The sequence below is a fragment of the Phoxinus phoxinus genome (genome assembly GCF_949152265.1).
Source record: "Phoxinus phoxinus genome assembly, chromosome: 11".
Taxonomy (NCBI): domain Eukaryota; kingdom Metazoa; phylum Chordata; class Actinopteri; order Cypriniformes; family Leuciscidae; genus Phoxinus; species Phoxinus phoxinus.
In genome coordinates this window covers 15,671,266-15,691,296 of record NC_136886.1, presented here as the reverse complement: position 1 = coordinate 15,691,296, position 20,031 = coordinate 15,671,266, and the positions used below count along the sequence as shown (strand labels likewise).

Genomic DNA, 20,031 nt, shown 5'->3' with positions numbered 1-20,031 from the left:
AAAACACCTTTTATCTCGCAAAAATGCATGTTTGTGTAAAAATGACATTTTAAGACATTAACTAATGCGATTTTGCTGGCTATGTACAATTGTTTTTTGGGTAGATTCCAAGAGACATTGTATTGGCATCTTTGATTCAAACTTTAGTAGCAAACTGACATTAGTAGGTCAATTTGATAAATTTTTGTGAATCATGTTCATATTGTGATTTATTTTCATCTCACCGCTGCATGGCATTTTTAATGTACAAACAAGTTTTAGTAAAACTAACTATACCATTCAACTTTATTCAGCAAAGGTGCATAAAATTGATCAACGGTGACCGTAAAGACCTCTACATTGGCTACAAAATCATTGATAATAAGATTTCTTGAGCAGCAAATCAGCATATTAGAGTGATTTCGGAGGATCATGTGACACAGAAAACACAGTAATGATGCTGAAAATTCAGCTTTTCTATCACAGCAATGTATTACATTTTAAAATATATTAGAATATAACAAATAAAAAAAAGATTTTCAATATATTTAAATGTAATAAAAATGGATTTTACTGTATTTTTACTGATTATAAGAAGCTTCTTTCAAAAACATTAAACAAATCTTAGAGACTCCAAACTTTTGAATGGAAGTGTGTTTTGTTAGTTTTTATATTAGTGCAAACAGTATTAATGAAAAAAAGAGAAATATTTGTCTTTGTGTTCATTTAGTTATAACTGTGGAAATCATGCCTACATTTTTTATTTTATTTTTATCGTATAAACATAATGAGATATCAATTAATGCCAAAAGCCTAAAATGGCTACACTGTCCATTCCAACCCCCAAACTACAAAAGAAACAAAAGCAGCAAGAGAAACAACAAGCACATTTACATACACACATAGATGATAAACCATCACGTTTTATCATGAGCTTGTATCAATGTCAAGATGTACGTAAATGGGCCCGCATCATTCCATGCACACCACAGAAATGCATGAAGCATATGGCGTGAGCTGTGTGTGTGTGGGTCTGGTTGAAGCATAGATGTGTTTACAGTAAAGGGGAGTTTGGTGAATCAGTGCCCTGTGGCTTTGGGACACAGACGAACCCTTGTGTTCCTCTGACTTTGCTGTGGTGGGTCTCCTAGTTGCAGAACAACACAGCAGCAGAACTTTAGCAGGGCCCTGTCGAATGACGGCACTTCTCTCTAACCTCCTCACACTCAAAGCCACACACACATATTTGCTCTCTGAACACCGGGAGAAAAAGCTCTTTGATGTGGATCACTCATTTTTCACTTATTTTTTGTTGTTGAGCGTGTGGAAGGGTGCCTGCACACTACAACACCAAGGCTAAGTCGAAAAGCTGGAAAGTGGATTGTTTTTTAACAATATTTACATCTTCACAAAACTTAAAGGTACAGTTTTATACCTAAAAGAGAGCTGCTAAGTATAACCACATTTTTATATTGCTGAAGAAAATGTGAACAGTGCCTGCCCATGAAAAAACACAGCCATAATTCTAGGGTGTGCACGTGGGTGCCAGGCCAATGCTATGCGGTTGCTGAGGTGTTCTAAGTGGTTTGTAGTGCATTGGTATCTGGTTGCTAGGGTGTTCTGGGTGGTCGCTAGGTGGTTGCTTACTGAACCAAGTGAAAAGACCACCCACAAGTCTTTTCTTGATATTTAAGTTTTAAAATCCAAATTTAGCTTTAGGGAATTTTTACATGAAATACTTGGATCAATTTAAACAAACTGGCAATCTAAACAATTATTTAGTTGTTCAATAAAAAAAATAAAAAAGATAAACAAAATCAGCTATATATATAATGCTGTAAGATCACTATCAGATAGAATGATAGATAGAGCAATGGAACGATATAACTATCCATCTATCTATCCATCCATCCATCCGTCCGTCTGTCTGTCTATCTGTCTGTCTGTCTGTCTGTCTATCCATCCATCCATCCATCCATCCATCTATCTATCTATCCATCCAATAGAAGTATTGTTCATTGTTGGTTCAATTCAACAAATGTAGTTAACTAATTTTAACAAATGAAACCTTATAGTAAAGTGTTTACCAAAACAACAGTGTGTATATATACAGTTACATTTGGCTCTTTCAGCCTTTACAATCCCACACTTTGCTGCATGGACCGTTGCTGCAAAGTCCACACCAATGTGGGTGCATAGTGGCCATAAAGGGGGCGATGGAACGTTAGAACAATAGATAGAGCGATGGAACGATAGATAGATAGAGCGATGGAACGATAGATAGATAAATAAATAGAACGATAGATAGAATGATAGATAGATGGATAGTTATCTTTCTTCAAGACACGTAACACACACACACACAGACACACAAGCACCGATGATCATGGCGGATTCAGAAAAAGGGGGCAACGGTCCAAGATGCTGGCATATGGTCATGCTGCGGTCGCCCACATATCATGAGGTCATCCAGTAACAGAAATAAGGGGACAGATAAATTAAATGTCTATTAACCCTGCAGTGACATTTACTAAAAATATGGACAGCTAAGAGCTCCTTCCCCCAAGAAAAGTCATGTGACTTCACAATGAGCAGGTGGCTCGCATTATGTACTGTATATATATATATATATATATATATATATATATATATATATATATATATATGCATATAACTATATAAGTGTAAAACTTTCAATTATCAATCTGTTATTTCACATCAAAACTAACACTTTGTTTGTGTGAACGACTTGACTGCATCACTTAATGTCAAGTGTAGGCGTGGTGTTATACAGAGAAATATCAGCATACCAAGCATTTGGGTTTTGCGGTCACAAAAATGTGTTTGCATGTGTGTCATACTTATCATACTTATATATTGTCATTGTTCTCTATTACTTTAACAGACCTTCAAGTCCATGAGACCATATAGGGTGTCTCATTTTGTCAAAGTAGGTTTTAGAAGGATGCTCAAGAGCGCCCCCTTTATGGCCACTATGCACCCACATTGGTGTGGACTTTGCAGCAACGGTCCATGCAGCAAAGTGTGGGATTGTAAAGGCTGAAAGAGCCAAATGTAACTGTATATATATACTATTGTTTTGGTTACACTTTACTATAAGGTTTCATTTGTTAAAATTAGTTAACTACATTTGTTGAAATGAACCAACAGTGAACAATACTTCTACAGCATTTATTAATATTATTTAACGTCAACCTCATCATTTACTAACACATTTTTAATGTGTTAATGTGTGAAATCAAAAGTTGTATCTGTTAATATTAATTAATGCACTGAACAAACAACACCATGAACATTTTTATTAACATTTGCAAAGGTTAATAAATGCTGCAAAAATGTTCATGTCAGCTAATGCATAATGTTATCATATGAGACCTTATTGTAAAATGTTACCATTGTGTTCATCGGGTAATTATCATTCTGATAATTCACGTCAAAACGAACATATCTTTCTTTGTGTGAACGACTTGACTGCATCATTTCAGGGCAAGTGTAGGTGTGGTGTTATAAGAAAAAGTATCAGCATACCAAGTATTTGTGTTTTGCGGCCACAAAAATGTGTTTGCATTTGTGTCATTTGAGGTTACTTCAGATCACAAATATCAAGTCTTTTAGTCGATGGGGGTGTTTATGTCATGGCTGAGCGCTGTGCGTATGTGTTTGAGCGATCGGATGTGGTGTGTGTGGTAACAGCCGTATCTCTGTCTTCCTGATGCGTATGTTGAGAATTAGTTTGTGAGCATGTGCTTACATTGTGTCATTTTTCCTTTCTCTCTCATTCTCTTCATCCATGCCCCTCCTGAAGGAATGCCTAGTGTCTCAACGCTTAGTCAAGCAGTGGCAGGATAAACTATAGCATTTCCAATAATGAGGAAGCATTAAGATATGACGTCAGATCAAATCTCAATGGACCTATAAGAAAGCACTTCCTCTGTTACTGATTGTAAGAGGAGAGAGAGAGAGAGAGAGAGAGAGAGAGAAAGAAAAGAAAGAGTTGGGGAAATTCTGGAAAAGCTTGTTCATAGCCAAAAGACATTGTGAAACAGCGTAACAGATGGGTTTCTCTCCGTGGACAGAGAATACATGATAACGCATTCAATTTGAGGAAAAAACTATGAGATCAATTAAATGTAATTCAGATTAAGCAATTATGTAGCCATTTGGGATTGGAAACCAATCAAATATTTTATCATAATATTTTTTTTATTTTATTAAAACTGACAATTAAATGATTTAAAATTATTAATCAGAACCAAAACACAGTTTTTTCTATTCTAAACTATGTTCTGTGGAACATTTCAGAGAGACAAAATCACAAAACAAAACAAACAAACTGTCTTTACTTTATTAGGGTTTCATTTTGCTTCTGAAAGACTAGTCAGAAATTATGAGACTAATATTTTACTCTGACAGCCATCAAAATAAAAACAAACATATACAATAAAGAATTACTGAAAATAAATAAATAAAATAAGCATTCATATATTCTTCCATAAATATATACTTTTTAAGAATAGCTTGCATATACTGAAAAAAAAAAATAGCATAGAAACAATTGTTCATAAATTTCACAAACAATTACAAAGAACACTGATGTAAACGTGATATTTTAAAGTAGAAAAACTTAAATAGTATTTTCTTGTTCATTTCATTTACAAAACATCTTTCTATGGATTGACAGAATGGATATTAATTGCCAAAAGCGTTATAAAACCAAATTGGAATTCAATTGAAAATACTTTTCTATTACTTTAACAGTCCGTCAAGTCCATGAGACCATAGGGAGTCTCATTTGTCATTGTGGTTTAAGAAGAATGCTCAAGAGCGCCCCCTTTATGGCCACATATTGGTGTGGAGCTAAAAGTGGGATATTACCCAACAGTCCATGCAGCAATGTGTGGGATTGTGATGGCTGAAAGTGGCAATGAGTTTTGATAAATTGTTAATCTCCAAAGAACCATACAAAAACCTCAAGGTACAGCAAATATAGCAGCCTCATTTCTGAGCCTAAAGTGAGGCAAAGTAGCACTGAAGAATCTTGATTTTGAATGTGAAAGACAATTCTGTAATTGAAACAGTAAACAAAGATGATACTGTGCTCATTTATGATGCCATAACCTCTCTCAACAGATGTTACATACTTCTAAATGCAGCAGTGGAGCATCATACAACTACACGGGACATTGCCGGAGTTCATTTTATTGAGGTTTCATCTCAACATGGCAATTTCTGAGAAGCACCGTACTGGTTCAAATTAAATGTTTTCCATTAGGAGGGAGAAGCCACTGCTTTGGCTTTGAGCACTTTTACAACAGACACATTGAATAAACGAAGAGTGCTGGAAAAGACCGCAGTCAGACGACCAGACCACATGAATGGGAGTCCTTCGCAAAAGTTGAAATGGGTGCTTGTTGAATTGGGCATGTTAGACCAATACAAAACATGAGACTTTGAAGTCATTTTCAAAAGAGAAAATGGCAAAGAACAGCCAATGAGCAATGTGTTGCTGAGGGCCAAGTTTCTGTCACAAATAATTTAAGGTTAGAATTTGTTCAACACAATACAGTTTCACTGTTTCAATATTAAATTGTTAAAACATTCAAATGTTTGCATTTAAACAGTCTGTAAAACCAACTTGGGCCCCATTTCAATGCACGGGTGTAAAAGAGAGGGGGGACCAAGTCAAATCCCCCAATATTAAAAGGCCTGTCTTTTGAAAAACAGACCCTATTTTTTTCCATCACAGAGCTGCCCACCCCCCTCTCTAGAACTATTCCAGAAACTATTCTGCACTCATTTAGGAGGGTACGCTTCAGAATCAAGAACTAACTCTGGGTAAAATAACTGCCAAGAGCAAAATTATAGGATAGGGCATGGCACGCAAGGAACCAAAGCGGTCTGAAACTCCTTCCCAATCTTGATCCAAACCCTTCTCCTCATTCTGAACCCATTCGTTCAGTTGTGGTCTAAATCTCCCCCTCACCACGGCACACAACAGGCCTCTCCAGGCCGAAAAACTCACATTTACCCATTAAGGCAATGAAAAGCATAATTAGACTTGTAAAAACGTCTATAGATTATCAACAATAGGTCCATATTTGGAGTTTTAACAATGGATTTCATCTTCGCAATCAATATTATCACATTAACATTGGTAGGAAAATGTATGTAAAGTTTGGTTCTAAAGTTGTGATACATTTTTGCAGGTGAAATCCAGTCATTTTAGTAGGAATCCACATGATTTTTCAATTTTTCCACATACAGATTGTGCAACAATTCACCACAATGACCATCAGAAAGCTCCTTGTTATGAAATAAAACTGTGAGAGGTGCTTCATACATTACTACATTATTGACAAAAGACAGTGGACCTTAAGTGGAGTAAATTGTAAAACTATTTGTGCTACAAACCAGTGTGTTTACTACAATACATTAAAATAATATGGTAAGAAATAACATTTTGCAATCTCAAGCAGCATAACGTTTTGTACAGTTAATGCATACATAGAAACTGACAGGTTAATTTTATTGTATTAATAATAATAAAAAAACAATAAAAAAAACAATATGTTTGATTTGACACCAGATAAAGATCTGTATGTCAATAAAGTTTGTGTAAAATGGTTTACAATCCATTTGAGATGCTGTCTATGTTAATACTTCACATTTCAGTGTCTATCCAAATGTACCAAAATGCATGTTCACTTTACATACAAACGCCTAGAATCTGATTGAGATTACCCTGTTGACAGAGGCATTTGGAAATTTCCAAATTTGTTCCGTTACATTCAGAATTGATGAGAAGCATTTCATGAGTCAATAGTCAGTTCAGTGAGGGGATCTGGGGTAAGCGACCACACAACATCCAAACTTGTATTCACGAGGTCCTGGGTGGTTAAAGTGAACATACACACACAGGGAAGGCTTTGTCCTTTCACCTGGCTTGAACCCTGCCACCAAAGTCTAGAGTATTGACAGACCTCAATAGGGCTGTTTGTCAGTACCTCGCTGACCCATTCCAACCCCATTACCATAGGTTAGGAAGCCAACATAACCCAATTAGCTCTAACTTTTGTCAGGTTTGTTTTTTCTTTGACTCCTACCATTACTGTAACAGCCAATAGAGATTCCCGATGGAATATGGGGTCGGTGGTATAGGATGATGAGCAATGCTAGAAGAAATTCAGGATGGATGTTTTAATGGATACCAGCTGGACGTTTAATGATTTTGGGAACGTAGCCAGATAATGGGTGAAATCAATTTGGAAGTAAACATCATGATGTCCTACCAACAAGGGCAGAGCATTGCTGTATCATTCTGCATGTGCATATTTGTCCTTCAAGGGTGCAAAAATGCCCATTTGGATTTCACCCAACATTTTTAATCCACGTGTAACTTTATGTGTTCAATAAACAAATCTATATGAATGAATGAATTAGGGTGGAATAAAAGATGGCAGAGGGGAGTTGGTTGGAGACTACTCATTACCAACTAAAAACTGAAAACTATTTTACAGCATACACTGTACACAGTAATAAAACAAACCTGCGGCCATCATGCTCACCGCTCCGTTCCGTCACTTTGAGTTGTCTTTCCCTTCTATCATCAGGGAAACTGGATTGACAGGATATGTTATGTGCACATAAGAGCAAGACAGAAAGATTTACGATCAAGTCAGACATTGCATGTCTAGAGCATCTCAGCTCAGTCACCTGTGATTTTCCATAATCATACTGCTGCTAAATAAAGATACAGTTTAAGGTTTAACTAGTTAAACTTACTGTTTTCTTGCTATGGATTACTACACATTTTACATTTAATACAGACAGTTCTTAATAGATTAATCTTCCAAATTAGCTTTCAAGATTAGCTGACTATTTTCATGCTTGTCAATTACATCTTTGCTAAAGTTTCTTAAAAAAAAAAAAAAACTTAATGTACATTACAATTTAACAAAAGATCTTTGAAGGAATAGTTTATTTTTTGTTCACTTATTCACCCTCACCCACCAACAAATTATGCCTTTATACTGTTTGTGAACCAAATGGCATTGGTTGAAGCTTATTATTTGACCAATCACAATGCACCCACATTTGAAAAAGACAACCTAAGTTGAATAAATAAGTTATAAGAGACACAAAATATTACTGTGAACAACTTACAGTAAATGGCACCAGAAGACACACACACAAGAAGTGTTTAAATGGTTTGGATCTCTTTGCAACTTTTTGAAATGAAACATTTTCCAGCTCAGTGATGAACTGAAGTAAGATTTATGAACTGTAATGACTGTTCAAATAAACTTACATCAAAGCACACAGAATTACACCTCTATTACTGTGCCCAACATTTGGTTATAAGTATGGCGTATGGGCGCAAAAGTCATGTGACTGAAACAGATGAATAGAAGTAGGGGTGTGACGAGATCTTGCGTCATGAGATCTCGTGATATTAAAACGTGACGATATTTCTCATCGAAGTAAAAAACAGTCTCGCGATATGAGCATGACGGAGTTGAGTTTGTGGGAAAACCTTTTATAGTGCTTGCATTATATTGTTCTGTTTTTTTTATTGCATGTGATAATTAACCCTTAATCACTGTTAGGGGTCAGGCTGACCCCAATGGACTTTCCTTCATTTTTTAAAAGTGTTACCTTCATCTCAGGGGCATGAAACTCTGTGACTTTTCCTAAATAATCTATCTAAACATGCACAAAAAACCTGGGCTTGATTTGGTTGTTCTAAAGGTGTGTACATTTTTTTTTACCGTTTAAGGTGTTTGGGGTCAAAATGACCCCACATTGAAAATGAATGGGAAAATGAAAATTTTGTTTGTCAAAAAAATAAAAGTAAATCCATTATAAATCTGAAAAATTCTACAAATAAACCAAGGTCTGGTCCTAGAGCATAAATAAAAAGTAGAACAAACTTTCTATCTTACACACACACACACACACACACAGACACAAACACACAAATGTATGTGACTGCAACAGAGAGCATTTTTACAGAAATTGGCCAATAAAATAAACAAACCTGGCATAAATCTAAAAAAATGTACATTTAAATCAAGGTCTGGTCCTAGAGCATAAACCCAAAGTGGAACGAACTTTCTATCTCATACACACACACTGCATAATAATAATAACACACACTGATAATTCTGCAAAAGCAGATAATTCAAAATATATATCAGAAAACAACAAAAAATTCTAACTCTGACAAAACTACAGATTTTTTATGCGTTTCAAAATGTTTAAATAAATATTCACAACATATATATCATAAATTTGTGAGGAGAAGTTGAAGCATCAAGAAAAATAAAGTGAAAATGAATGAGTCTCTATGGCCCTCTCTGGATACATGTGGTCATTGCACTTTCATTCCGTAAATAGCTAAAAAACTTAAAAATTTCCACAAAAACAAAGCATAAATGTATAGTTGACAAGTAAATAAAAAAAATGATATATAGTTTTCCATATAAAAAATGTATATTTCCTTATTGCAATTGCTCTTTAAAAGCTTGGGGTCAGTCTGACCCCAAACATCTTAAGTGTTATCCTTTTTTAACAGTGATTAAGGGTTAAATAAATACACTGCAGGTCATTTGCACAAAGTGAAGTTGTGAAGTGGAGGTGAAGTTTGATGCTTCAATTATTTATGCATGCAGGTTACACGTTTCTTCTCAGAGCGACTAGTAAAAGCTGGTCCACACAAGCTCATTCTCTGCATGTGCTGTTTGTTCAGGTTTAAAAATAATGTGCATTTAGGAACGCAAAGTGCGCCAATTTGTGGCTTTCAAAATGAATTAAGAGACAAATTTCCATATATTTCGTCATTGAAGATTTTTTTAAATATTCACACAATATCGGGTCTCGTCTCGTCTTGTGAGCTAAGTATATTGTCACACCCCTATGAATAATTAGGGCAGGGCAAAAACATTGATTTCCAATTAATAGTATTTTTTTTTTAAATGTGGTCGATTCAATATCGATTCCCTAAAGCAACGAATATTTTTTTTTGCCATATTTATTTCTGCAAACACTGAACATAATATTGACCTTAATCTTATTAGGCTTCTCCGTCACTTTTCCGACCGGCTTCCGACCAATTTAAACATTCAAGCGCAAGAAGACGCGAAAGAGAACTGAATTCTGTACTTGTGCACAAGTTCTGTGACAAGTTTTGTGTACGCACACAACAGAAGAACGCACACAGAAAGCTGAGTCTCAGACAGCGTGCGAATAAAAAATATTGTTCTCTTTCACATCTTCTTAAGCTTGAATTGACAAATTCACAAAAAAAATCTCAAAAATGCCTTTCATGACAAAGTCATTACTTTTCAGAGCAATCACCAAAATTGGATTTCACAGAACAAAGAAAATAATGTGCGGCTGTAAAAACATATGAGGGTAAGTAAATGATGACACAACTTTTGGGTGAACTAATCCTTTAATTCAAAGTTGTGAGCAGTCAGTGTAGAATAATAACGTGTTGCCTGATGTGAAGGATTATGTGCACGTTTCTCATAAATGGAATGTGTGCATGTGTGGGAATGGATGCTAAATAGCCGCTCTAATTAAATTCAAACAAATAAACCTGTTGGTTTACCTTCATTTGCATAAACACCTTCCAAAAAGTTGACGCACATATGTTTGTATTTCGCGATTTATTTCCTCATTCTGAAATTCTGAAAAGGAAATAAAACTTTACGCCAATAATGTCATTTTTGTCTCACTTCTCTTAAATAACTGAAGACTGTTTTCCACAGCTGCTGTCCATAAAGATTTAAATCTGATTAAAATACACAAACAAAAACAAAAACATCTACTCCGAATCCTCTCACTTTCTTACTCTCTCTTTGAGCTTATTTGAAAACATGCAGGCCATTTGGCAGGGTTGTTCGTTGGGGAAGGGCAGTTTGTCTGCTTTATGGCTGTGCTGACGTCAATGGCATAACTCAAATAGTTAGCAGGGTGCATGCTCCCAGCTTTCAAAAGCTGCACCACAGCAGAGCCAATGTTAAAACCCGAGACAGACTTCCCTCAGACAGCAGTCTCAGCGGACATCTGTTCTCCTCATCGAATATACCAATGTATACTTTTTCTTATAAATCAATCAACACAGTTGTCTGGATGAAGCTTGTTGTTACAGTAGAATCATATAAAGAGCGGTCAATCTAATGTGCTAATTCTCGACTGGGACTTCACACTTTTTGTTTTGAAATTTGAAAGCAAAAGATATTACTTTTTTCAATCAATTGTGCATGATCTTTGACTCCAACACTTGACACTTTCTCTGACCCATAATATCTCTGCTTTTCCAGCTATGCCTTTAATCCCTGTGTAAAGATAGCGGAGTGTTTTGGAGGCATACTGTAGACCTCTTGCTCCTATTGCCATGATGGACTCTGCTTGGGCTTACGTGGGACACTAAAGTCATGGAGATAAAGAGCCAACAAGGTGTTCAAGCTAATTCCGAGGTGTGTAAGGGAGTTTAAAGTCAGTTTTAACCCTAGAATGTATACGCTAAAAAAACGAAACAAATGCATAAAGAGGGTCAAAAATGACCTGTATATATGGGAATGAATGTTTTTCTTATAAAAAACAACAACAACAAAACGTGTCCTATTAATTAATTAATTAAAATGATGATACACTGTCTGAACCTTCACAACATTTCTCACAAACCATGTGAAATGTTTTATGAATACTGTGAATTCAGTCATCCTACTCATGTCACATACTGCTTTTCACCTACTATATAAAAAGGAGATTTGCATATTCAGACACATGGTTGGCTCAGAGCAAAAAGTCACAACATTTTTTTAATGAATCCATAAAGTTTCAAGAAAATAAATATTATTGACAAAAATGTATCCAAAAATACTCTGTTGCGTCAACATTTATTAGGAAATGAATATTGGTCAATTTGATCCCCTTTATGCATTCTAGGGGTAGTGATACAAAAAAATGTTTTTCCCCCCATCCTATGAGAAATTTGAAAATGGGTCAGAAACACGTTTTTAGAAGAATTCATGGTATATGAAATAAATAAATGGTTTCATTGGTAAAATATTTAATAAATCAAAGCATTCTGGGTCAACTTGACCCCATTTATACATTATGGGGTTAAAAAACTGTTGTACTTCTAAAACTGACTTGCTAACACAGGAATCAGCCAAATGTTCTATAAACCAATGTCCTTCAAAGACCGTCAAAGTATATATATAAAAAAAAAACATCCTGAAATAAATGCATAATTTAGTATAATATAGTAAAATCTTCATATTTAATCAGGGTTCCCACACCCAGCAATAGTACTCACAAGAACACAAATTCAGTCGCTGAAAAAGTTTAGGGCTAAGCATAACACACAACCACCCCAAAAAAACAAAAAACAAACAAACATAAATTTACTATAGCATTTCAAGCATGTTCTATTACTTTAATTTCCTGGTCTGGAAATTATCATTTTACAAATCTTGATATATATTTGTACGTTTTTCATGACCATGGGATGTTTAGCCTCGTGAGAAATGGTGATTTTGTATAAATGCGTACACTGCAATTTCTTCAGAAACATATGATATTTAGAGAAAGATTTAAGCATGCAGGTCCACCCCTAAACCTAACCGTCAATGGTGCGTAAGCAGTTTGTATGAAAACGTACGAATGACCTTTAAATTCAAATAAATGTATCACCAATTAACAAAATGTATAAGCTAGTTACGAATTGCCATGAGAATGTGTTGGTCATTGCCTAAAAGAAGTGTTGAGTAAGAAATTCAAATGGAACCAACGATTATCTGTAAACAGATATAAACCCCAATTGTTTTAATGCAAAATTACATTTGCATTCTTAAACACAGTGATACATGTTCACTAGTACACATACATTTAACACATATTTGACTATTAAAATTATAATATTTAAAATATTTGTAAAGATCTTTTAAAAAACATTTATTAATTCACTTCTATTTATTTTATTAGTATTTCCATCAACATATTTACCATTTGTCAACCCATACACTAAGACATTTTTGTAAGTGGTAAAAAACGCTCTTGACGTTTCTAAAGGTTTCTATAAAAGTGTAATACATTTGATTAGACAATAACTTGATAGAGAGCAGCGAGTTATGCAATATTCCTTGGAGAGGAAGAGAGTTTGTGATGCCATTGTAATATATCAGTAAAACAGTTAAGAGGCCCCATGTCTCAATAGTCCCAAGGCAGTACGAGCATCTAAACAATTCAAGGTGACGTCAATGCTGTAGCATACATAACATTTATATAGGCAACACCTGTCTTTAGAATATGGCAGGAGGCCTGGTCTTATCGCTCATACCATAATTATTACATAGTGGAACAATGTGGGGTGACTATGAAAGTTTAGAGTGAATCCATCTGCTGTTAACAACCAAAAAAAAATTATATATATATATATATATATAAATGTAAATGCCATCTGTCAAGATATCAGATGGGCAAATGGTGCATCGATACATAACGTAGACATGCATGATGACGCAACTTTGCGTGTTACACTCCAACTCCGATAACTCCAACAATCCCCTTTGTGCAAAAAGACACACCTCTTGCTGGAGACCAGAGGTGTTTGAAAATATTATTGATGATGTCACGCCGTCTCTAGGGGTCTTGAGTGCATAAACATGGTGCAGGGCAGGGATCTGAAGCCAGTTTGGCACCCAGCAGTGGACCAGGGGCTTTAGGAAGAGAGTGAGGCATTCCACACTTTCACACACAGAATCAACACACACTCTAGACATCAGTCAGGCAGTCGAGTTGTGATGACATTTACACATATCACACAAACACACTCGTACACATCAGTTAAGTCAGCTAGTGGTCAAATACCAAAGACAACTGCAGATACGGTCACGTAGACACACATAAGCCACGCACACAAAGGGCCAGGAAAAATGTCTCCAGTCTACAGCTATAGTACAAGGCCCTTACTGGGTAAGGATGTGGTGTACTTAAATATCACTGACCCATCATGGTCTTCCAGCCTCAAAGGCTTCCATTCGGTTGACGTTTTCCCACTTTATTGCCAGACCCTGCCGGTTTGGGTGGGCTGTTGCTATAGAGCGGTTGCTATGGCACACAAGTCTGAGGTAGATGATGAAAGGAGATGATTTGACCATGTTGTTTTTAAAAAGAGGTTTCTCCTACTAGGTTTGCAGTTCCTTTGCTGGAATGAAAATAACCAAGGAGCTTTGGTAGATACATTGTTTCATACAGTTGGGCCCAAAAGTCTGAGAAATACTATGGACAGTGCACTTATTTATTTGTTTGGGGGGGATCTGCACAAATTAATTTGATTAGTGACCTATGAATAGTGCACTATTATTAAGATTTATTATTATTTTCATGTTAGATTGTTTCTCAAATATTTCTTACATTTCTCAAAATATTCATATTTTATTTTTGGTTTAAATTGAATCCCAGATTGTGACCAAGGACTACAGAATATGAATGTCTGCCCTGTTAAATAAATAAATAAATAATAAAAATACAACTATTCAATTTGGTCTCAGATGTTTCGACCTTACTGCATGGAAAGCAATATTGCATGGTACTAACTAAACAAGTATCATGCTCAGACACATGAGTGATGACGCATATTCGAATCAATAGACCCTGCATCATTTTTTATGTTTTAAAGAGAGGCAAAACAGAGAGGCAAAACAACAGATATAACCAGGCATGTGTGGCTTTGCATATCCGTGCAAAACAAACAGGAAGAGTCTGCCTTACTTCCTGGTCATAATCATAAAATGTCTTATTATGGTCTTTCCTGTGGCAAACGAGCAAGCAAGTGGAAATACAATGCTTATTGTTTGGAGTTTTTCATAATCTTCACCTCTCATAAAGACTCTTGGTGCTCTTGTCTTCCATCTAGCTCTGTATAAGCTTAAATTTATTCATGCCGCATTGGCAACTCAATGGAGTAAAAAAAAAGGCAAATCATTAATAATGTTTTTTCTTTTCATGAACCATCATTCAGTTTCTGTTGATATGGAAGGGACATCGGAGATTATACCTCCAGGAATTAGCCAAAACATTTACGGCCACTCAGTTTCCAAAGTACCCTTTAAATTCACAATATTTTTACTCATGCACAAACTAAACCTGCAGTTTTACCTCTCATGCCATTCTGAAGCATGACCCCAACAGCCATGACGATGACACTGACGCAGGTTGTCGCTCTCTTGGGTGGACCACTATAAAGACCACCATTGTGACTTCCAGTGAAAACAACCTCCCAAAACAACCCTGCCAGATAATGCCAGATGGGGAGTTTAAATGTTTTGTTGAAGCTAAAGCCATTAACGCAAAAATCATTAGCCAACAAAACCTGTGCCAGGGAAATAACTTCAGAGGAAATGCTGCACACAACATTTTGATCTAAAATCACATTTCACCCTGTCAATCCTAATATAAGTCCAAACAAGCAAGCCATTCCTCAAGCTCTGGCCCAAAATCAGATTTAAACGAGCTTCGCTCTGATCTTTACCACTTTATTATAAAAACTTAAACTAAATAAAATGAAACTGATTGAGGTTCAGAATGAATTGGTTGCTATTGACGTAAGCATCACAGATCAAAGCTTGAGTTCTGGGTTAAGCTTGAATGTGTGGCACGTGAAAAACCTGCACACACATTCAATAACGTGAGCGCACAAGAGCGCTGGGGCGAGAACTTGAAGGGTTTTCCCAGAAAACATTCCCAGTGCATTTCTCACATCTTTCCCACATCGGAAGCCTTGTCAGACTGACAGTGACCATGTAGGGGAAAAGTCATTAGTTTTCAATGAGAGATGCCAATTTTTGGTAAAACATGAAAAGTTTCACTATACAAATGAGCTGTGATGTATGGAAGCTTGTTTCCGCCAAAGAATAAAAAGGGTAATTACGACTTTTTATCTCGCAATTCTGACTTTTCCCCCCCAGAATTGTGAGATATAAACTCGCAATTGTGAGAAATGAAGTCAGAATTGTGTGATTTAAACTCGCAATTCTGAGAAAAAAGTCAGAATTGTGAGATATCAACATGCAATTGTGACTTTAAAACCACACAATTTTGACTATTTCTTGCAATTACGAGTTTATCACACAATTCTGACTTTATTTCTTGCAATTACAAGTTCATATCACGCAATTCTGACTTTATTTCTTGCAATTACGAGTATATATCACGCAATTCTGACTTTATTTCTTGCCATTACGAGTTCATATCACGCAATTCTGACTATTTCTCGCAAGTACGAGTTTATATTTTTACGAGTTTATACAATGCATTATATGCTACTTCAATGCACTCTTTCCTCCCAGAATTATACACCAACTAAGAGACCTAAAATTATCTAAAACAAATGAAATGAATAATAAAAAATAAAAAATAAACGTTTTTAAAAAGTGCAAGAGACTGCAACAATGCAGTCCAAGTGTGTGTGAAACCATGAGTAACTGGTTCTGAAAAGGTGACGTTCTGAAGAATTTAATCTAAATATAGACCGAGACAACCATTCCTGAAAGTGACAGAAAACAGCATAATAGAAAATAAAGAATTTTCCCTGGGGAAAAGGAAATGGATAGTTACTGGACACAAGAGTGACTGCTCACAAAAACAAACACGGAGAGCCTAAAAGTGTGAACCCTGACTAGTCCTGTGACTGGAAGTGTTACTATCTCTAGCTCATGAAGTAGATACTGTAACAGAGCAATGGCAGGAAATTATCGCCATGGTAACTTTGTTTGGTAGCTCTTTCAGGGTGAATCGCACACTGGTATCATTTCAGATTAAAATTAACTGCACACTGGTCAAGGTGCCCTTGACCGGAGCTTCCTGGCACCACGTTTGGGTGGATCTGGCTGCTGGGAAACCTGTGGATTCTGAAATATCTAAGCAAATAACAAACACTTTTGTCAGGTTATGACAGATAAGAGAACTTTGAAGTGAAGTAAAGACTAATTAAATAATTTTCTATTGACAACTGTGGGTGGACTGTTTGTCCATTTGGAAATAAAAGAGACGTTTAATAACACGCCACTTCATAGCACTCCAATGTTTTAAAGAGCTTGTTTTTGACTCAAGTGGGGAACGTCAGCCAGCTCTATCCCACACTAGGCCAGTCAGCTGATAAGAAAGTTTGTATGCTGGCCAGGGTGCATTTCAGTGACCTTCTCTAGGTACTCTGTGAACACATTATAGCTGTCAGTCATGTGGCTTCTTCTACGTGCCGCAGACAGTACTTTTCTGTTGTGATGGTTCTTATGTGTGTTAATCTCTCTATTCTTAAACAGACATATTTACGTTTTATAGAGATAACAGTAAGCTGACCTTATAACTATGCGTGTGAATGCACAGGGCAGCTAGGATGTGATAAGGAAAAGGCTGTGAAGTTCACTTGCTCATCACCACCTGTTTATCGTTTCATTAGGCCGGCACAACGCCGTTATACTCGGCTTTCATAAAGCTTCATAAAAGTTCCCATAAACGTGTCCCACGTGTGCTTTGTTTAACTGAAAGCATTCATTAAGAGTCCTTGATCTTCAAAAGTACCAAATATGCAAGGCGAAATCTGTTTTCAGTTACATTAAATAGTTTAGGCTATTTTACACACTATACTATATAGGTAAATATACACCATCTGTCATATCTCACTGGATTACCTAATGTAAGTCCATGTGTTTACAGCGTTGAACATGATTTCAGAATAAATAATTTTTTTGACATTATTCAAAGAAACATACAACCGAGAAGCTTCATTTGCGTTCCTCACGCGAATTTTTTTTTTGAGTGACGTGATGAGTGCAACACACACCCTGAAGTATGCTCTATAAAAGAAAAGGTTTACTGAAAATGCCTTGAGCATAAAAAACTAATTTCTGTGCCAATTCTAAGATCAAGAATTTACGACAACAAGGAACTGAACACATAAAGTCAAAGTTAGCAGAACAACGATGCTAACAAACTGTCATGAACCTTTCGACTGGTTTGGCCTAAGATAATGCAGCCATGATATTTGTTGATGTTTCCTGTAAAGAAATACGTGCGTACAGATATTTCAGCTGTGATTGAATCTCATAAAGTAAGCTATAAGTCAAACAAACACTGCTTTTGTATGATTCTCTGAAGCGTATCTCTCAAAGGCCATAAGATAAACTCCAGGGCTATATCTGCCATCTCTGTAAATACTCGATATGTTGATCTAAGATCAGTTACCAAGATGCAAATCTCCTCATCTTGTCCTAACCTCAGATTAGCTGCCTCCCTCCTCTGTAAGAAGAACGGCAGGGTCTTACCTGTGACTTTCCTGCTCTCACAAAAACATGAAAACATTCCCATTGCCAGAGACGGAGAGTTCCGGAAATTCTGGCCATCACAACAAATTCCTCATACACCACAAATCATGGACAAATCGAGTTGGACTCCCCCACACACAGTGTACAAATAATTGTGGGACAACTCATTGGTTTATATTCTATGGATCCAATAGTCACAAAAGAAATGCACAAAAGAAATTTGCAACAATGATCTGATTTTATATATACACACACAGCTCAGTGTTACAAAACACAGGCACCTGATCCCGCACACATTATGAGTGCACGCGTGTCCGTATCAGTGCGTGTTGAAAGAGAAGACAATGGTATTTGTCAGTCTACATCCTATTTTCCCCATTTGGTCATTAAGCCGCAGACAAGTTCATCTCACGACCTGTGTGTGTGAGGAATTAACACTCGCACACTGAAAAACACCTCCTGGGTTCCGGAGGATTCCAGCGGTATGGGAAAAACAGGAAAAATCTGCGCTCTCCTTCCTGCCCAATGACCCTGTTTGTATGACACACAGGAGGCAGTTTAGGTGCAGGCAGTAAGTCAGTGGCTCCGTCTCATTGTCTCAGTTATGGTTACATCACTACAGTTCTGCATGCGTTGTGAGTGGGAGACTACTGTCATTGTTTTCTTTTCAGATTACTCCCTCTATCTGCATTTAAAAAATAATGAAATAAAAGATGCAAAAACATAGATGCTAGCATTATAAGGGGTGATTCACACAGACCACGTCTGTGACCAAGTCACAGATAAGTGTAATAAAAAAATACAAGGTGCAAGGACACTTTTTTTTTTTAGAAAGACATGTTGTGTATGCGTTGCTACAAAATATGTGACCGTCTATAACTAGAAAGTTTTTAAATCTATTAGAATATATTTAACCGCAGCTATAACAATAATAACAGGAAAGATATTGTATAGCTGATGAACAATAAAAACACTGATAGCCAATCAGAATCTAAGAACTTAAGCATGATTATGATAAACAAATATCATCTGTTGCTGTGACACTAATATAGTTACCTTTAGTTATACAGTACATCTTTATTGTTATCGATCTTGGTGTAAACTGGTTTTGAAACAGAGAAAGTATCTTTTTGCATTGACGACTATTTTTTATAGATAGAGATAGAGAGACTAATCTGAACAGAAAACAATCACAGCAGTCTTTCTTCCTTATCATGCATGATCAAAAGTAGATTAGACCCAGAACCTGTATGAGTTTATTTCTTCTGTTGAACACAAAAGATATATTAAAGAATGTTTGTAACCAGACAGTTGACAGTATTTTTTTCCCTACTATGGAAGTCAATGGCTACTTTCAACTTTTTAATTGCCAATATTCTTTGAAATATCTTTTGTGTGTTCAACAGAAGAAAGAAACTCATACAGCTTTGGAACAACTTGAGGGTGAGTAAATGATGACACAATTAATTTTTTTGGGTGAACTATCTGAAGGACACATGCAAAACCTCTCCAAAATGATGTGGCATTTACGATCAAAACAAATTCTGCATTAATTCTGCATGACTATTGCATATTTTCAACATTACGAAACTAACTGCTTACTAAGAGGTGAGCAACTCTGTGACGTTACACTCAACTGGTAGCATAATAGCAGCACTTATCAGAAACACAAAGACCGATCAAGCCTAAAGAGCAT

At 36.1% G+C, this 20,031-nt stretch overlaps 1 protein-coding gene across 6 annotated transcripts in view; it reads right to left on the bottom strand.

Annotated features, from left to right (window-relative positions):
* Positions 1–20,031, bottom strand: part of pde4ba (phosphodiesterase 4B, cAMP-specific a) — a 174,225-nt gene that overhangs the window by 13,847 nt on the left and 140,347 nt on the right. The window lies entirely within an intron of this gene.